This window comes from Sitophilus oryzae, unplaced genomic scaffold, assembly GCF_002938485.1.
Source record: "Sitophilus oryzae breed Bouriz unplaced genomic scaffold, Soryzae_2.0 scaffold_1396_pilon_pilon, whole genome shotgun sequence".
In the NCBI taxonomy this organism is placed as follows: Eukaryota; Metazoa; Arthropoda; class Insecta; order Coleoptera; family Curculionidae; genus Sitophilus; species Sitophilus oryzae.
This window is the reverse complement of record NW_022146055.1, coordinates 12,663,371-12,685,576: the sequence shown is the minus strand read 5'-3', so window position 1 is coordinate 12,685,576 and position 22,206 is coordinate 12,663,371. Positions and strand designations below refer to the sequence as shown.

Sequence of the window (22,206 nt, the reverse complement as noted above, 5' to 3'; positions counted from 1 at the left end):
CAAGGATCGTACTAAACATATACTAAAATCTGGAGTAGCTGTAAATTATCGACATTACACGATAGAGAAATAATGTCAAAAGGTACTGGTTAAGGTATAAAATTTGGTAAGTGTTATTATTAATAAAATAGTTTGTTTTATTTATTCCTGTGGAATGAAGTTTCTTGAACCTTGAAAGTAATAAATAGTTCTTTTTTATATTTTTTTATATGTGGTGTTTTGTTCTTGTTTGTTTTGTATTAACACATTTTTTTTAAATAAAATAACTCGATTACTTTTTTTCAGTTTTATACAGTTTTTTTCACAAATTATTTAGAAGTACCTAATCACTTATCAGTCAAATTTTAAATATATTAATTTCCTGCTATGCGTTCCAGTTGTACCAACTTATTTCTTTGTAAAATAAAATAAACTACTTTGAAATTAAAATGACAGACACATCTATCACTGTCAAGGATCTTGTCGTTGGACAGACTATAGGTACTATTTATAACATACTAGTTGAACCTGGCGCATCCGCCACGACATGCGACATCAGGAAAAAAAATACTTTTTATTTTTTTTTAATTAAATGAAAAACAAAAAATTCGGCGACGACAGTTTTTAGAAGAGCCAATTAGCTATCTTTTAGTAAAAAAAAAACAACTTTTTGTTCAAGCAAAAAATCAACAGGTACGAGTCCAGAACGGGAATAAAGGTGAGTGCCCACAGTCCTGATACCTTAACTCACCTTAATGAACTGAGCCCCTTAATTCTCGCCCGTAACATAGATACTTAGTAACTTAAAACCCTTTTGATTTTTCCTCATTAGGTAATACTTAATAATAACATAAATGACTACTTTATTTATTGAAATCATGGAAACTTATCATTAGAAATAATTAATTATAAGATACATTAAAAAAACTGTCCTAAAAATTCTTGATTTTTACCTTATTTATATCGTTCCTAAAACTATTCCCTGTAAACTCAAATTTATGGCCATAAACTTTTAACGACCAAGTCTATTCCATTAATATTCTAATTCAAGAGAGTCGAATAACATTTCATTACACATTTCAGCCATAAAAATCCCACCAACAAAAAGAAAACTACATTCGTTCTGACAGCCCGAATCGTGGTTAGGATTTTTGGCTTTGAATGACATTCCTTTGGGACCTCTTTCGCGCACAGGAAGTCACAGAAATACTCTGTACGAAGCGTCAAACGACGTTCAAAAATAAAAATCGGAGGTATTTTTATAGCGAGCTAGATATTTAAAAGGTCAACTCGGATTTTGTCAATGGTCTCCTCGAGATGTTTAAATACACTCAGATGAAAAAAAAACGCAACGGAGAAATTTTTGATCAAATTTAAAGTGTTATATTTTTGATATTTTTAGGCCTATTTTCATGAATTTTTAATAAATGAAGTTTTTGCATGAATTGAAGCAAGTTGTATATAATTATATCACGTATTATTCCTAAACTCAGTTTTATATAAGCTTTAGTATTTGGCATATTATACAGGGTTAATAGAGGGGTTGTTTCTTTACCCTAACTTTAAAACACCCTGTGCATTAATTTCATGTGTAAATTTTCCTAAAATATAATTTTGCAGTCAGAACCAAGTCTCCTGAGCATTTTGTTTTTTGGATCATGTCAAACTATGCTTTGGTTAATTTTTAAGAACGAAATGAACAATCAAATTGATAACAATCAATTTGCAATTTTTTTAATTATCCTTACTTTTTTATGTAATTTTCTAATATGACGAGATGGTTTTGGTGACTATTGTCGTAACGTCATATTACACTGAATTGGAAATTCTACACTAAATTAAAAAAAAACGTTACAGACTAACGATACAGCCTGGGTTTTAATAAGCATTAATAACGATGACAGAACTAACGATATTAAATAAAACATCTGTAATACTCAAGTGCACTAAACAGAAATTTTTTTTGTAAAAATACCCTAATACTTTGTATTGCTGCCCTTGGCTGCTATTACTGCCTTTATACGTCCGTTCATACTGTCATTGAGGCTGCGTATATCATATTGCGCTGTGTTTTCCCATTCTTCTTTAAGGACCAAGCGAAGTTCATTTAACGAAGTTGATACTGCTTCGCGACCTTTTACCTCCTGCCAAGTACTTGCCAAACGTCGAACATGATGGTCAGTTCATAGTAGTATATAGTTTACAATAATCATCAAAACCGCCTTGTCACATTGAAAAATAACTTCAAAAAAGAAATGATAATTGAAAAAATGGGAAATTGTTGGTGGCAAGCTCATTTCGCTCTTAAAAATTAACCAAGGCATGTATTGACATGATCCATAAACCAAAATGCTCAGGAGACATGGTTCTGACTGTAAAATTATATTTTAGGAAAATTTACACACGAAATTATTGCACAAGGTGTTTTAAAGGTAGGGTAAAAAAGCAACCCCTCGATTAACCCTGTATAATATGCCAAATACTAAAGTTTATAAAAAACTGAGTTTACGAATAAAAGGTGATATAATTATATACAACTTGCTAAAAAAATCATGAATATAGGACTAAAAATAACAAAAATATAACACTTTAAATTTGACCAAAAATTTCTCCGTTGCGTTTTTTTTTGCATCTGAGTGTATGAAGTATACCTCTACACTTTCATAAATCCGATACACATCCTTAAATAAATAAAGAATTTAATGCATTTTTAATGTCTAGTTAACAGAACCGTTACCGAGCGAGGCTCGTTTCTTCCCACCAGATGTATAACCCATTCGAATAAAAAAATATCATTACCGTAATTCAATGAATAAAAAAGTACTAATCATACCATCGCCGAACACATAATCAATCACCTTAATGAAAAATTACCTTTTTTACCGATAAAAACTATTTGTAATAAACTTTATCGCTGCCCATCATTCAAACCCGAACGATCGGAAAATTATGCTACATCTTCGGTCTAGATGTTACATTACGTCAGAAATCTATTCCTTCCTGCTGAGGACCGAGCGATTATAAAAACATATACTGAAACAAACCAGCACCATAATTAATCTACGGACAAAAACAACTTGTCTCGAACTGACGGCTAGCTGCTCACTTCCGAGTCCGTATGAATCTTGGTTCAATAACATTCAGCGCTGCTGCGTACGCACGAAAAACAATCATTAAGGGAGTGTTTGTTCAGTTAGAGATACAAGTAACAAATTCCCTCTGTAACTTGAAATATTGACAATTTTGAAAAAACTGCTTAAATAATTAATTATAGTTTTCCTGAAGTCAGTCAATACATTAAATAAATAAATAAATAAATGCCTTTATTGTCAAAAATTTTTACAATTTGTAGACAAAGATAAAGTAAACAAACAAAAGAGAATACAAAACAAGTATACAAATTACATTGTCATTCTTATTGTTTAAAATAAACATTTATAAATGTTTACAATGCCAAAGAATAAAAAAAAAATATAAATATGATTCAAAAATATTTACTATACTTATAGTAAGTATAGTAATAGCAAATATATAGACCAGTGTTTACAAGATCATATTCGATCATCACAATATAAGTCATTTACGGCGTAGAAAGCCTTGTCTAGTAAATAAGATTTCAATGCTTTGCGAAATGAAGAAAATGATGTTATGGATTTGATTTCAAATGGCAGGTGATGCATTTTTTGTCTAAGTTGTATAATATTGAACTTTTAACTAACTCTAAGCATGGGGTTAGGTAGATAAAGATCTTGCTCCGCGTTCCTGAGTGGATAAGTGTGGGATGGCCTTTCTTGAGAAGCTGATGCATGCTTACGTATTAGGCAAACGGATTCAAATATAAATAAGGAAGGAAGAGTCAATATTTTTAATTGTTTAAAAAAGTCCTGGTAATGAGTTCTGCTGTTTAGTCCCAGTGAATATCGAATAGCTCTCTTCTGGAGCTTGAAAATTCGGTCAAATTGAGTCGCACAACACGTACCCCAGAATGAAAGGGCATATCTGAGGTGCGACTCAACAAGTGCATAATAAACAGTTCTAGCCACTGACAAGTTAAGCTCCTTAGAAACAGATCTTAATACAAAATAGGCAGAGCTTAATTTTTTCGACAAAGCGTCGATATGCATGTCCCATTTCAGAGAATTGTCTACAACAACTTTACAGATTTTACGACGTCAATGGTGGTGTTGTTAAGTACAAAAGGCTGCAGCGAGTTTTAATACGACAAAGCTTTACTTTTAGAAATGTTGAGACTCAGGAGGTTGGAATACCTCCAAGATTTAATGGTGATTAAGTCATTTAATATAATCCTATGAAGTGCCGTGACGTCCTTGTTGCTCCAAGTGAAGCTAGTGTCGTCCGAAAAAAGACATATTTTACCACTGATGTTTATGCTAGCAACGTCGTTAATAAAAAGAAGAAACAAAAGTTTGTCCCAATATACTCGTAATTTCGGCACTGTCTTTGTCGGTGTCATCTGGACAAGGGACTTAAGAGTTTCAGTATTTCCAATTGCCTTTGGAAATACTATACATGATGAAATTCAGTTTAGAATATTTGGCGTTAAATAACTAACTGCAAACATAATAACATTAACTGCAAAACATCACTACCTACTCTACAACATTACAGCAAAACACTTTTTATTTTGAATTTACATATATAAGCTTATAATATACATGAGCGATCCATGAGTAAGATGCTTTACTTGAATTTTAGATTACAAACCAAACCAAACCAAACCAAACCAAGCCACTGAAAATGATATATGTATATGGCCGAGGACCGCGGTTCGAATTCTGCGTAAATAGTACGTCTCGTCCAGATTAGCCCTAGCAATATAAAGGAGACATTAAGTTAAAATACTTTTATTTTTGATGTGACTGTAGGAGGTTGAGAAAGCTTAATGTGTTTTTTTTTCGGTGTATCAATTATTCCGGCGCAATTTGCTCTTTGACGACCTAAAAGGAAACAATTTTCTTTTTCTAATTGCGCCCGAAGGACGGAGCCTGACTGACAATCGACGTTACGTATTGAGACAGTTCGAATACCACGTAATAAGCCCCGCCAATAATTAACTTGCCAATTACAACTTAATTAAACTTAATGTCGAGTTACATAAAGATGCTTTATCTTAATTTTCCCATTTGCTTTTTTTCTTGCAACGAACGCGTCATCGCTACAAGAGAATGAAAATTGTTCGGATAAATTAATTTAATCGGAGAAGCCTTTCGCATGTTCATATTTATCTGATAAATATCAATATTATGTTGTCATCTACGAAGTGAGAAAATGGTTTTTATTGAATTTGTCGGTAGGAAAGTGGTTAATAAAGGTGGGAAAATTGAAGTTGAAGATATTAGAACATAATAATTAAATATTCTATATTAATTAATTAGTATTATGCCAATCAAATTAAAGGAGTCACTTGGAAAAGTATTGGAAGGCTAATTATTATTTTGATTCGTTCATTTGACGTGAATAGTTACCTAGGTTTGCACGATTTCGGAATCGAAAATCTGAAAAAAGTTCAAGAATTTTACCATCTTTTGCAACAGCAAACGTGCGAACCTAGCAAAACTCCTCTTTCACGTTTCACAAATGAACCCATCAAACCAATTCAAATTCAAAAGCTTTGCAACACTTTTTTCCAAGTGAGCCCTCTAATAAATCTTAGATTCTTAGAGGTGGCTTCGGCTTGATCCACTGCGACCGTCTCAGATCTATTGTGGGCCTCTTCTGATCCTTAGATTACATTCTCCAGTCCTATCCTTTTCACAAAGTTTAGCAACTTGGAGACTGAACCCTCCATGTAGCTCCCTGGTATTGGCCTGTCATTGCCTATTACCGAGTTAATAAATCTTACTTGACTGCTCTGTACAGCGTTGGTTACTTGACTGCTCTGTTGGCAACCCTAACCTAACCCTAGTTTACTAATATATCTTCGTACTTTTTGCTTAGGCGTTAAATTTTTTTCATATTGTCAATCACGTCGCAAAAATTAATACTTTTGTGACGTCTGAAAAAAAAATTTCCAATGTCAATTAACCATTGGTATACATGTTATCATTTACATACAACTTCAATTCAAGAATCACATATTTGATTTATGAATTAAAATAATGTGATTACAAAATTTAAAAAGAAATGTGGCAACAATAATTGCATTACAAATTATTGACACTATTGTTGATTCCCGACTAAAAATAAAGCCAGAATTACATTACCTATCCTCTATGCAGCGTAATCTATATTACTTGTTAACATAATTCCCTACTCAACACCGAATACGATGGAGCTAAAACATTTGTAGGGTCTATGTCCAGAGGCGACTACACACACCCGACCACTCTGTTGCGACCGCCTCTCTGTGATGGATCAGGGCCCGTATTAATAAACAAATAAGTGTTGTTTGAGAACGTATCGTCTGTGTGTAATTTAATGATGTGGTTTAATTGATTTAATTAACCGGAGCGTTATTATGGCTGTGATTGTCCCTATTGAGCAAGATAAATAGAGAGAGATAAAATTGGTATAGCAGAGAAAATTCTACATGATACGTTGGTTAAATCAATTAAACTCGGAATAACTCAACTTTTATGGCTGTAACATAGATATGATTAATGTGCGAAAAGTCAATAATAAATAATTTTTATTGCTTTTAGAAAGAATTGCAATTAGGATTATACAACACTTCCAAAATAATGAATTAACACCTTAACAAATGTAGTTGGAAATACCCAACAAACATAATATCAAGTGTAATAAAATTCATACCCATAGTGCCAATAATTATGAATATGCTATATACAGGGTGGTCCGAGTTGTATTCCGGAAACTTGTAGGGGGCGCCACCTACATGTGTTTTAACTGTTTTGAAGAGTAATAACTTTTTGTCCGTAACTGTATAAAACTACTGAGTGAAAAAATATGCATTTCCGTGATTTTCTACGTAAAAAATGTCTCTTCGTAAAAATCGCTACGAGCAACCGTTCTCAAGATATTTAGAAAGGAAATAGTCATACATGTCATTATTGACAAAAATAAACACGTTGAGTATAGATAGTAGATAGTTACTTGACTGAAATGAAAAATTTGGGAACTAAACGTATGATCGAAAAAAAATGGCATCTAGTTGGCTTTCCAATATAATTTTGCATATAAAATGACAGCGATCTTCATTTTATAGCCATCGCTGTCGCCGTTTTTATTCGATCATACGGTATTTAGTCAACAAATTTTTTTATTTCAATGATGACAGGTATTGGTAATTTCAATTACAAATATCTCGAGAACCATTATTCGTAGAGATCTTTACCAAGAGACCTTTTTTACGTAAAAAAGCCGTAAATGTATATTTTTTTAACTCGCTAGTTTTATACAGGTACGAACGAAAAATGACTACTCTTCAAACCAGTTAAAAAATATGTAGGTGGCGCCCTCTACAAGTAGGAGTCATATTGACATCAAAATTAAATTTCTCATATCAAAAAACTCCCACACATCAATTTTCATCCAAATATTGACATTACTTCAAAAATTATTTAGAAAAAATCGAAATAAAATTGAAACTTCTACACCCTGTATCTCCGAAACTAATCGTTTTAGGGCATTTAAATGAACTTTTTTACTTATTTTTACCTGCAGAATATGCTGCTAAAGTTTCCAGAATACAGCTCGGACCACCCTGTATATACATGTTTTACTATTTACGACTTATTTTTGTTTTAATTTCATATTAAAATGAGATATTAAAATGCACTGCGAGCTTTTCAGGTCTATTATGGTCCTCTTCTAACTTCTAGGTTATGTTCTCCAATCCTATCCTTTTGAAAAAATCTATTAACTTGGTGACTGAACCTCCTTATAGCCTTTGTCGACGTTGGAAACATAGGAAATCCCATGAAAATTTTGGCTCCCCCATTAATTTTATAGCTAAGAGGTAAATGTTTTTTTAAAGGTCTGCGTATGGAGAATAGATATGCCAAATTTGAACAATTTTGGACAAGCCTATTTTAATGTCAGGCGATGTCAAATTGTATTTTTTAAATGTTAGGCTTTTACCTCATTCGAACCAGTATTAAATTCCATTTTTCCTAAATTACTTAAAATCGGATTGTCCAAAATTGTTCAAATTGAGCATACGACGATACACCACCCGGTATGTGTGTGATATATGAACCTAAAGAAACCAAAAATAAATCAATTTATATGTATGCTTAAAATGCTATGTATGCTTAAACTTAAAATGAATATTAAATCTAATATTTGTCATATTTTAAACTAATTTAAGTAGTCTATACAGGGTGAGTCTTACGAGTTTTTTTTTGCAAAAACAGATGTTGAAAATCACGCATTTTCTTTTAAATTTCCCTGTATATTTTTCGAAAGTTTTTAGAACTGCCTGTTCACCGCAAATTTTCCCACGGTATATAATTTCTTAATCTCTAATATTACCATAGTTACAGCTTTACTCTATGGTTACGGCACTAAAAGGAATGCAAATACAGAAAAAATCCGGTGGCTCTCAAAATTTTTTCAGAAAAAATCAATTTTCAAACGTAAATAACTCGGTTATTTTGGACTTATCGGAAAAATGGTAAAGAGAAAATATATGTTTCTATTATCGAGATCTACCAGCCCTGAAAATATTTGCACTTATTTAAGACTCACCCTGTATAGTTCCTGATAATGTCATCTATTAGAAGTATTTTTTTCAAACTAAACAATAGCAAACCTATAAAACAACAATTGACTTTCATATATTAAATAATGCAATAAAACATAATACTATACAGATATTCCAAGGTTTTTACGTTTTATATTAATATGACGGATTAGCTATGACAGGAACATGCTCTTTCATAAAATACAATTGGCAATAAATATACATCAAAACCAGAAAAGTTAAGACATAAATATTCTTATAAAAAATTATATGGCAAACACAAACCCAGAAATTTTTATATTATAATTTTATCTGCACCTTATTTTTTATACTACTTCGAAATGTCGCATGTCGCGTCGGCGACGAAAAAAGCCCTTTGCATATAGCAGTTTATGTAGCATTTGTTATAGGTAAACAGAAGTTTCATTCAGACCAATCTGAGAATGATATAGCAAAAAGTATATTTTAGAAATGTTTAAAAACATCACTAAGAGCCAGCCGGATAAAGTTAATGTCGAATTCTAAATACAATTTATGGAATATATTAGTTGTTAAAAAGTAGCTTTTACGAAACTACTGTTAAAAAGTAGCTTTTACGAAACAAAAGTATGAGAGTTCTTGAAAACGTGGCAAAGCATGAATTTTTACAACTTTTTTTAGAAGAAATGTAATTATTTAAAATTCTTTTTCTTCAGTATGTAAGGTACCTAGAATAAAGCTTCATTCAGAACCTCCCAATTAGTGGAATAAATTAATGGTTTTAATTACACTTTATACTTTTTATTTTACGATCATTCACAATGTTTAAAAAGCACAATTAAAGTTAATAAAATATCCTAGCAACAGCTTGCGGTAGTCTGTTGTATCCATGGTAATAATCAAAGGCCAAAATGACATTCCTCGCAAATTTTGTATAATTAGTGGAAAAGTCAAAAGTTGTTAAATTTTTCCAATAATTGAAAAGTACTACCACTGATTATGACGTTCCGAATGCTTACATTGAAATTAGGTGAACAAATTTCTACGGCTAATTAAAACTACTAATTTATTCCACTGATTTCGAGGTTCTGAATGAAGCTTAAGCAAATTGAATTAAATCTTCCTAAGTGTATTTTACAACGGAGTCTTATTTTGGCCTGAATTTAAATCCACTGAAAAAAAAAATTAATATACAACTAAAAACTACAATTTAAATACAACAACTTTTTTATGGGTTAAGAAGAATATGTGATTAGGAGTTAAAATATACATATGTATTGCAGAGATTTTACATTACTTAATAAGACGAATTCAAATACTTGAGCTCATCGACGATTTTCGATTACTTATCCAGAACAACCATTGACCGAAAAAGTCTCCTCGCTCGTCGATATTCCGGATTAAGAAACGATAATTTCCAGAGTCAATATTGTCCCGATTATTAAAGCTTTCAAGGCTTGTCAGAATTTGATTAAGATTTAAAATGTAAAGCGGGCCAGAAAGAGACAGGGCAGCGGAGGACGAAATGAAGAAAATAAGAGGATGCAGCGAATGGAACAGGGCGACAGAGAGAGACGGGCGTAGAGCGGTTGGAATAATAACTGTTGTCGATCGATGGGGCACGTTTTTGCCCGAGTGTTCGTCCGCTTGCTCGGTCGAGTTTAGTTTTTGAAACGCGTTCGTTCGCCGAGAACTTCTTCTTCGGTTCGTTTTGCAAATAAAGAAAGAGGACCGGTGTGCCGAAAAGGCTTTTAGAAGGCATCGCTATTTTTTATCGGTCCAATAATTTATGTTGAAATATTCCAATATAGGATAAAAAGCCAGAACAAGACATTTACGGATTTACAAAAAAACTACGCCAAGACGGAGGCTGTATTAATCAATTACATTATTTTTTTCACGTTATCGTTATATATTATTTGAATCACGTTAGTAGTATGTCTTTAATTTTGCTATGAGAAGCAGAGTTTGAAGAGGATTCGGAATAGCCATCAAATTTATCTTCCATTCTATCAACTATAATTATATCTTTTCTGCAATTACAACACCGATCAGGAAAAAAGGCTCATACATATAAGAAACCAAATGTAGACCCATTTCATCATCATCGTCATCATTTTCAGCTTATTCAACAATTTCCAATTATGGTGTAGCCTCCCTCACATGTTTAGATCTCTCATTGTAATAGTTATTAAAGTAGATGTCGCCGAGACCTCATTATTGTTGAATGAGGAAACGTTGGAGAGAGTGGCGAAGTTTAAATACCTAGGCTGTTGGATTAACCAACATATCGATCCTTCATGCGAAATCGAAAATAAAACACTATAAAATAAACCAAAGTCAGTAAAAAGTAATGCTGATCATGCTTTTGGCAGTACTGCTCGAAAGGCGTTATTTGCATCACTATGAGTATGGACAGATACAATAAGAGAGAAGTTCATTTTCAAAATACTGTTGGGAGACTGTTAAATAACTGACCGTGATAAAATTGAATATAGACTCGGATATACCTATAATAATTAACCAGAATAACATAAAATTTCTCCAACGCAACAGAAAAGAATTTGACAAAGAGATTTTAAAAAATGCTGTCACTCTCAGATATTCTCTTACTGGGCAGACTTTACTCAAATATTTGGACTTGTTCTCTTTCATGAACTTCACCAACAAGCAGACTGGTATAAACTTTCGTCAATGTTTATACTAGAAGCCTAAAATGTTATAAATCTATATCTTTTTAATGTTGAAGTCGAGGTTGAAGTATTCCAATGAAAAATAAAAATCGAATACACGACGTTTACGGATTTGCAAAAAAAGTTTTATTCATTGCCTTCTCTAATCTTTGCTGCGATGCGGGCTGGCATAAACCAATTTCATCTATGTCCATCTAGATTCTACGTTATTACAAGCAGACTAGAGACATATACAGGTATAAATTCATTATAATGTTATTTTCGAGGTCATTTCTTTTTCTATATCTCTGTTTTTTATTATAATTTTTAAATGTTATTTTTTACTAATTATTTTAATTTTTAGTGTTTCTTTTTGGTTTTCGTTATTTCTACGTTGTTGAGTAGGTTGTTTGAAATAGATTATTAGCTTTAATTTATTTGATTTTTTTATTCCTCTAAATATTTTTAGTTCGGTTTTATATCGAGGTCTATACCATCAGAAAAAAATAAACCACCAGAATTTCTCATATTTGTATATATATTTTTTATAATCATAAGCCTGTATATGTGTTATTATTTTTCTATGCATTATTGTTGATTCTTTTCCTTAAAATTTGCTTTACAAGTAAAACCGAGGTACAAACACAGTAACAAAGTAAGCTTTTATTTTATAGATTTGTTTCAGTGGGGAAATTTCTCAAAAAGTGTTTTTTAGGTTAGACAAATTTATGTTCATGTAAAAAAACCTGAGAAACATACTCTAAAGATTAAATTACAAATTAATTATGTATTAATAAAAAATGACTGATGAAATTACTTCAAGTTGATAAAACAGAAAATAGAAATTTAGAAGAAATAAACATAAAATAACAACTGCTAATATTATAAACCAAACGTCAGTAATACAAAACAAAGAATAAATTCGTATTTATAAAAACATTCCATCATTAAACGTGAAAAGCTACAGCCCCGTCGACGTATTAAACTGCGAGCAGAAATTTAAAGGCGATAAAATCGCATAAAAGTCAGAAATCTCTGGTAGGATCAGCGTGCCTGAACCCGGGCCAGATTTAACGAAGGTTCGGTCAGATAACGAAATTGTCGCACGGAACCGTATCTTCAGAATCGGTAGGAACCTGACCTACACGCTAAGAAATACCTAAAGAAAATCAACATTTTTTCAACAACATTTAATCAGCCTTTTGTACTTAACACCACCACCATTGACGTCGTAAAATCTGTAAAATTCTTAGGACTTGTTGTAGAAAATTCTCTGAAATGCGACATACATATCGACGCTTTATCGAAAAAATTAAGCTCTGCCTGTTTTGCATTAAGGTCTGTTTTTAAGGAGCTTAGCTTGTCAGTGGCTATATAGAACTGTTTATTATGTACTTTTTGAGTCGCACCTCAGATATGCCCTTCCATTCTGGGGTACGTGTTGTGCGACTCAATTTGACCACATTTTCAGGCTCCAGAAGAGAGCTGTTCGATATTCACTGAGACTAAACAGCAGAACTCATTACCAGGACTTTTTAAAAAAAAATAAAAATATTAAATCTTCCTTCCTTATTTATATTTGAATCCGTTTGCCTAATACGTAAGCATGTATCAGCTTCTCAAGAAAGACCATCTCACACTTATCCACTCAGGAACGCGGAGCAAGATCTTTATCTACCTACCCCACGCTCAGAGTTAGTTAAAAGTTCAAAATCAAACACTAAAAAAATTCACAATCACCTGCCATTTGAAATCAAATCCATAACTTCATTTTCTTCATTTCGCAAAGCATTGAAATCTTATTTACTAGACAAGGCTTTCTACGCGGTAAATGACTTATATTTCAATAATCGAATTTGATCTGGTAAACACTGGTCTAATATTTGCTATTACTATATTTACTATGAACAGAGTAAATATTTTTGAATCTTGTTTTAATTTTGTTATTCTTTGACATTGTAAACATTTATAAATGTTTATTTTAAACAATAAGACAATGTAATTTGTATACTTGTTTTGTAATCTCTTTTGTTTGTTTACTTTACCTTTGTCTATAAATTGTAACATTTTTTGACAATAAAGGCGCTTATTTATTTTATTTATTTATATATATATGCTAAATACTAGAATTAATAAATATTTAGAATTTTTTAATTGCCCTCCCCAAAAGTTGTAAAAATCGAGATACGCCTTTTCGTTATAAAGCCGGCGATATATGGAACCCGTCAGCACTCGGTTTTTTATTTTAAAGTTGCAACCCTAATTTAGTCACAAGATAAGAGAAAATTTTCACAAAATTCACAAATTCACAGTGCTGTTCTCTCCGTGTAAGAACCGGCGAAGAACCCGTTTGGGAGAGAGCGACGCGCGCGCAGGCCAGAAGCCGACGGCAAAGGCGGTTCGAATTTGTTTTGGGTTCGGCAGACGTCGCACAATTCTGGGAAAACGGCCTTTGAGAAAGAGGGCCTCCAGCAGCCACCGCCACAGGCCGCTCCGGCCCATTAGTAGTCTATCCGATATGTTTGTTTATTCGTTTTTATGGACCTTGTAAAACTAAAACGAAAACAAAATTCTAATGCAGCTGGAGAGCGCATCCACAGTTTAAAGGAAAGTTCTTTTAATGTTAAACATAAATGTCTCTTCTTACTCTAGGGTTGCCAACTTTCAAAATAAAAAATAGAGGACGAGAAGGTAAAAAAGAATGTGAAACATTTTTGAAACGTAATGACTAGAATTTACCAAAAAGTTTTGTCAACGGTATGCGATTAATGGTCTTTCTTACTTTCTTAAAAATATTTATACTCAAAACTTGTTAAAATAAAGCAAACCATTTTCAACAAAATTTTTTGTTCTAAAACATAAGTTAACAGTAAATAAGTATAAAATAGTTAAACATGTTTATCGCTTCCACAAATATTTCTTGTACATAAATATAAATATGTCTTCGTTTTATTTTCTCTTCACAAATGAGTGGGCGTAGCGAAAGACAAAGATGGACAATTTTTTAAGGCATTGTGGCGGTAGACGAATCTTTTTTTTTCGACGAAAAGATTTTGAGTTTGGTACGTAAAAAAGAGGACTTTTTCAATACGTGAGAGAAAAGAGGGTACAGAGATCAAATATTACAAAATATTTTAGGTAACAAAAATGAATTAATTATAAATATATAAACAGTTATTGTTTACGTCAACAAACGGCACATCCTTAACAAAGAGTCATTATTATCGCTTTCCCGCTCAAAATATTCTAATAAGGTTGCGAAGAGCTTTTTGCAATGGCCCTCGCAATGGCTGTTAAGCTGCTTCAGCATCTTGTACACTACAAGCGATTCTAAAAAGAACAATTTTCCACTGTAAGGTCTCCTAATGTTTAAACTTAAAATATCACAGCACAATTCACTTAAACCAAAAACTCGTAATACAAAACTAAAGTATCAAAGCAAATCAAAGTGTCAGGAAATAAATATTATCACATCTTTAACTATATATAAAAAATGAATAGTTCACATATTAGTATACCTAAGTATAGTTAAATTTGCATTTCACTGTCACATTTTATATTATTTCTAAGCTACAATGTATTTGATATGAAATTTAATTTTTAGGTTATTCACTAAAGTTAATAATAAAAGCAATAAAAAAGTAATTACTTATTTAGCGATTAGCGGATCATTAAACTTTTTGACCTTTTATTATCTCTGGGTTTTTTTTGAGCTGATTGCAATATTTCATCTGTTTGTCATATTTATGTATGTACTGCACATTAAAATTATTTTTCCGGTGAATTTAGATTTTCAGGCACTTTTATTAGTTGAAAGAGTCTTGTCAAGATAATACCTATTATGATAACCGATAAAATATGTTTCTTGTTGCAATTGCTACTCATGTATGAGTGAGGTTTTGGTAAGAACTCAGGTAAGAATAAGTTTTTCCAAAGCACTTATAATTGCAAGATTCTTCCTCGGATTCTTCATTACAATAAAAATGTATCACATCCAACAATCGTTATTTATCTTTACAATAAAAAACATACAATTCAATTCATTTAGCTAACTTTTTTTGCGTTTTATTTACAATGACCGTTATACCCAATGGCTAATCAACGGCTTAAACGAATAACTGTATCGACTATAACGGATTAATATTCAATTTTGCTTAAAACTTCATTAAAGGCTTTGAGACTTCAATTTACGGAGCTTATCAAGCGAAGATGACAATAAAGGATATTAACCGAGCGATATTTAAAGATTCTCATTTCACCTCTTCTGCATCATTTTCAAACTTCATATTCTATATCACTTCAACTCTTTGGGTTAAAATCGGTCGAAAAATTAAATTACACAAATATCTTCATTAAAACATGGAAAAGGGTTTAAAATCAATCTCCTAATCCAGTCACTTCACCATCATTCGAATATTTTCAGTAAAATGAAAGATCGACTTTATCCCAGGAAATCTAATTTTAAAAATAATTTTGAAGAGAAAATATGTTTTGATGATTTAAGCCACAAATTAATAGTTATTTTTTATACAAGACGATAAAAAATAAATAAATGGTATTTTATCGTCGACCGAAAAGAGTTAATTTCGGGAGACAATATTGCAATTTTATCGTGGTGTATAAAACAATATTTTTTTTCCATAGCGAGTTACGTTTTAAAAAATATTCAGAAATTATTATTTCAAGGAATTTATTACGAGTAGAAAAAATATTGTACTGGGTTGGCGTTGGTTTCTATGTAATTTAACAAATAAATAAAGCTGTCTCTTTAGTTGTCAGTTTTGAGTCAATAATTTTTTAATTCTCTTTCGTGTCGATTGCTGATTGAACTGGAGCCAGAAATGACTCAAAACGAAATAAGTAAATTACCAACAGATATTCAGGCTGAGGTTGTAATATTATAATATTTTTATAATAATTTTCTTCTAAAAAACAAGGACTTTTTATCTTTAAATATGTACAGAATAGAAAACAACCAAAATTTAAAATATACCTAATTAAAAATTTAAAAGTATTCTTCTATGCTGTGGATTCTAATGGAACCAATTGTAAAGCTGGACTAATCAAGTCCAACACAATTAGCAGGTAAAACAATAATTTCAAGCCGCAGGAAGAATGTGTGAAATCCACCTGCTAACCGCAGTCCTTACCGCAGAAACGCCAGAAAAGATCGGAATATAAAAACAAAACACAACAAAAAGTACTTACTTCTGAACATCCGCTAGTGAGAAATGACGGTATCCAATTTAAAATACAATAATACACTAGTGCGATTTATCCGTATAATTTTGAAAATCACTGTCACAAAAAACAACTATTGATTGCACCACAGAACTGCTGATATAATCCTAGTACTCGCAAAAATGTCAGTTATGTAGAAGAGCAGGTAGATGCACAAAACACAATGTATGGGTAGGTATACAAAAACTTTCAACAAAAAGGCACGTTCTTAAACCAAAAAATGTCCTGTCCGAAAACACTGAAATGGGTTTATATTTTCGGATGATTAAAGTCGATTCTGAAACAAACGTTCTAAACTGCGGACGAATTTCGAGTGAATACGTGAAATTTCGGTTGATATTTACGGATTTTCAGCAGGAGCGCGAGACGCGAACAAATCTGAAACCGACCGTCGCGAACCAACTTCACCAATACTCTGCATCCAGCGCGACTAGCGGACCAAGCGAAGATGTCATCAAGCAGGCTCTGAGGGCAGAAGGAAATCGGGGCCGATCGTCACGATTCGGTCGTTTCCGGGTCGCCGGCGTGTAGCGCGGCTCCACCCACATTTTACTTCGTGAACCTTGTGGACGAAAAACTGTGAACCGACCCGCTCTTATCAGATTGTAAAGGTTAGGTTATTATAAAGATAAATTTCTGTCGGTCACTATTTTGAGTCGATGGGGATGTTGAGGAAATAGCTTTATAGTGTAAATTCCGTTATGAAGGTGTTTTCGGAAGCTGTTATTGCCAAATTTTATAGCCAAATGCTTTTTATATATCTAACATTATAAATATGCGTACTAAAAAGTAAGGTATATTTTGAATGCGGTAGACAATGATTCAGTATTGAAACTAAATGATTTCGGACTTCCATTGTCTTTAGGTATTTATTTTGCTTACACAACGTTTCGGTCAGAAGTATCACTGATCGTTATCAAGTGTGAACTACTTGATAACGTCTACACTTGATAACGGTCAGTGATACTTCTGATCGAAACGATGTGTAAGCAAAATAAAGACAATGGAAGTCCGAAATTATTTTAGTTTCAAATCAAGGTATGGTTTAATACCATTAAATTAGCTTAGAACAATCCTACTTCAAAATATATAAGTTCTTTCGAATGATTTAGGGCAGCATCATGAAAATCAACATTAACAATTATTAGTACAGACTATTAATAAAATGATTTGTATGAATGTATTGTGCGATTTTTAACTTCTGCTTATTTAATAGCATTTTTGAAACTTTTTTTTATGAAAAGATTTAAATTAAATTTATTTTATTCTTTTCAGGCACAATTATTTCTTTCACGTATTCAAATTATTCAATTTAAATTTTCATAATTCAGTTGTACCTGACTCGCATTTTGCTTTATGTTTTATTTTTGGATTAATGTTAATTTTTGTGTCGTTTTTAACCATATAAAAATTAAAAAAATTGTCAAGCTATAAATTATATACCATATGGTAACAATATTATGCTATATAAAGTTGTAAAAATTATATTAGGTTTAATTGAGAAACTTATTTACGTAATGTTCTTCTTGATCAAACTTTCTTCCTGAGCAACTCCTAGTTACGTGATAACACCGTCTGCCGATAGATCAACGACATTAAGCGACGTTAGACAATGCGAGTAGATGGACGGGTGACCGAAAACTCTGTCGGGCTGTTGTTATATGGCAAAAGTGTAAAATCTACTAAAAGTCTAAAAAGTTGGTAGGCATTGCGCAAACTCCCCAAAAAATTGAATTGATAGCTAAGAAAATCATTATAATAAACTTGATACTGTGTTAGGTGATAAAAAGTAAATTTTCATGCATATTTTCATCGATACGTTTGTAGCTTCTTAAGAACGGTCTAGGTAAAGCATCTAGCTCATTTGCTAGCTCAGAATTAGAATTATTAGAGTTAAGCAACTAGCATTTTCATTGGAGGACATTGCATATTTATTTCAAACCAATAATCAACGAGAATATTCCTACAATCTAACAAAATTAATGTAAACCAATATAAATACGAATTGTTGGTTAGGTTGAACATTTTTTCTCTTCTTAAATAAATTTAAGCGTTAACATTATTAGGCATTTGCATAAAAGTGTGTATTTTGGGTGGTATCTGACAAAATTTGCAGGCTATTGAGGAAACAGAAAATGCATAGATTACAGATATACTTAGAAAATTAGAAAATAATATTTATATTAAAACAGCATTATATGTCACTTAAGCATGCCCTTCAATTCTTTCAATTTAATAGCTGTTTCTCAATTTAAAGAAGTTTCACGTCAAATGTGTGCACATAGTGCACACACTGTTTTTTATTCTACCAATTCCAACATATATTTACTCTTAAAAATTGGCTATCTTTGTCAGTGAGTGTTCGGTACAATTATATCGGTTGATATTTACTATAAACTAACTAAATATTTTTGAATATTATTTTTATTTTTTTATTCTTTGACATTGTAAACATTTATAAATGTTTATTTTAAACAATAAGACTGACAATATTATTTGTATAAAGTTTTGTATTATCTTTTGTTTGTTTGTTAGTGTACCTTGTTTGTTTACTTCGTTTGTTTAGTTTACCTTTGTCTACAAATTGTAAATTTTTTTGACAATATAGGCTTTTATTTATTTATTTATTTATTTACAATTAGTTTTATATCTAAATTGTTTTTATGTGTAATTATTACGTGTACAATAATAAAACTAAATATATGAAATAATATGCAAATAATATTTACTACAGGTGTTGTATGTGTATTTATTTTTAACTAATGATTTCAGCTTTTTTGTCAAAGTAGCAAATACGTAAACAAACCAATAGTATACATAGTCTATTATAATCCATTATTACATGGCATTACGATTTACAATAACGTATATCACACTAAATTATTTTTTACAAAAGTTTCTTTGAAAAAGTCTCTAACAATATTTTCATAACACAAAGCACATATTGTACTATACTCATCAAATATTCACTAAAATGTTATAATCATTATATTTTCGTATAAAAATTTTAGTGAAAAATACTGAAATAACGACGAAATAGAAGTAAAAATTGTAATATTAACGCTTCTTTTGATATTAAATTTAATATATTAGACATTTAAATAGAGCTAAAAAAATTTGTTTTCCTTATACTTTTAGAAAATTAGTTTAGTGTATCCTGCCCAGACCAGTGGCGGATACTGAGGGGGGACCATGGTGCCAAGCCCCCCCTATAATCTCTACATTGGGTTAAATATTAAGCTTTTTTGTTAAAAATGGCGCGCTAAAAAGCATATTCAACATTACTTTTTATTTGCCCCCCCCCCTAAAATAAATTCCTGTATCCGCCACAGCCAGTCCTAGTATATAAAAGACGATTTATATCAAAAATACTCTCTTAAAACCAGAGAATATAGAAGATAGAAGTATTTTGTCATATAAATATGTGCAGTGCCGATAACACCGACACATAAGTAGCTTTAGTAAATTTATTCTTAAGAGGCCTTACCAAAATCTTCTTGCCCTCTTTCAGGTAACTCTCCCACCGAAAGCGTACAAAAATAACATCAATCATTCCGCAGGCTATCTTTTATTTATTCCGCATTTCTTATATTTAGAACCAATTTACATAAACCATTTATTTTATCATTTCGCAAAACTTCTTGGTGTGGCACAACACTTTTGGAATTTTAAAAAGAGAAGCCAGACGTACAAAAGCAGGCAAAACTTTATTTGGTTAAAACGATACCCCTCAAACAATTTTATATTAGTCTTTTTTCTCTATCGGCAGAGTGATTTTTAGAGCTTTTTAAGAAACATAAATAGGTGCTCAAGAAATATGAATTCAGGAAAGAGTTTTTAAATATTTGTTTGATTGCTGACATTACTATGTGGGATAGGTATCAAAATATAATTAGGCTATGAGAAGGACAAAAAAGATAGAAATCCGTTAAGTTTTTTAAATAGGGATTTATTACTTTTAAGAAACAATATCTACAATAGCTTTTGTAAAAGGTTTCGTATAGATGCGATTATTGGTTGAAAACATTTAACAGATATCTATTTGAGAACATTCAAATATAATTTCAATTTTAAAGTACCACAAATCGATAAACTTTTTTAGGTTTATACATTCGTGAAAACTACTTTTTTATATAATTTTTGTAGAAACGAAACCTCACAAAAATTACAATAGTCATATGCAATTATTTTGCGATCGCATAATTATTATTGATAATGTTTTATTTAATGTTCACACTACTACTTTTTCAGTGAATCTTTAAATCTGTTGTTTTTTGTTAAGTTCCTTATTTAAACATATGTATGTAATACACTCATATTAACACTAATCATATTTTTACGTTTTTATTCATCATTTTCAATGCCCTCCGGTTGCATCTTTGTAAAGGACTGTGAATTTTTTAATTTTATTTAGTATTCCATTTCTGTTAATGCATTTTAGACAAACTATGGTATTACATCATGGTTATATAGAATGATACAGCCAGACAGCTGTAAATAATGGTAGTTTAAACCAGTTAGTAAATAAACAAGCATAATCTATGTAGGCTCTAATATCGGGAGCGTTCTATTTGCATATTAATTATATGACATTTTACGCCCTGTATAATAAAATTTTTGAATAAATTTTAGTTGGTTAAGTGTCGACAATCTTATCTGGTAATGCGTAATTAGTATAAATTCTGACCTATTTCACTAATACAGTAATTTTGTTTAAGTGCAAACCTAAAGTATAAATTAGGATGCATTTCAGGAAAATATTTTAACTTGTACAGGGTGGCTCAAAAAGGTGTGAGCGGATCGGGATGATCTTTTCAATAGTAACACCCTGTGTATTATTTAAATTGGCTTTCTTTCTGATCACTTTACATAATCGTAAGATATTATGAAATGTGTTTTAATAGTTTTAGAGATATGAATAAATAAATTTAAAAAAAATATATGTTGTACATCCTTTTAAAAAAAATATTAAAAGTACAAGAAATATCTCGAAATCAAAACTATACTAGGTATTTACTCTAGTTAGTTTGTACTCACTTTCCAATAGATATCGTAATCTTCAACCATATAGGGTGTTCAAAGCTATATGCGAAATTTTCTAAAATATAAAATAGTTTTCCTTCGTTTTTTTTTAAATGGAACACCCTGTATATTCCATTGTTAGGTAGATAATTAAAAAAAAATGTATTTAAAGTATTTCAAAAATTTTAGCGGTTTCGTAAATATTCGCGGTTTTATTTCATATTATTGCTCTTTTAACGGTAAAATACCAGAGAAAAATAATTGGGTGGCTTTGATAAAAATGTACTGTTGAAAAATGCCATATGAAATATAAAACCGCGAATATCTGCAAAACCATTAAAAATTTTGAAATACTTAAATTTAATAATAAAAAAATTTAATAAATACAAAAAATGTTCATTCTTTAATTATCCATCTAACAAAGATGGAAACGGAGAAAAACTATTTTATATTTTAGAATGTTTGGCATACAATTTTAAACACCCTGTATAATTTAAGATTACGATATTTACAGTAAAGTAAGTAGAGATTAAACTATAATAAATACCTAGTATATTTTTTTTTATTTCAGGAAATCTCTTGTAATTTTGATATTTTTTTAAAGGAAGAAAAAAAAAGTATTTTTTTATATACATTTGAAAAAAATCA

General features: G+C 31.1%; 1 protein-coding gene across 6 annotated transcripts in view; it reads right to left on the bottom strand.

Annotated features, from left to right (window-relative positions):
• The window catches only part of LOC115876062 (ephrin type-A receptor 4-A), a 701,832-nt gene extending 684,876 nt beyond the window's left edge, over positions 1–16,956 (bottom strand). For all 6 annotated transcript variants that reach the window (XM_030891738.1, XM_030891739.1, XM_030891740.1 and 3 more), the window contains exon 1: positions 16,504–16,956. The gene's annotated coding sequence lies outside the window, so the exon portion shown is untranslated. The remainder of the gene's footprint in view (positions 1–16,503) is intronic.
• Between the last annotated feature and the right edge of the window lie 5,250 nt (positions 16,957–22,206).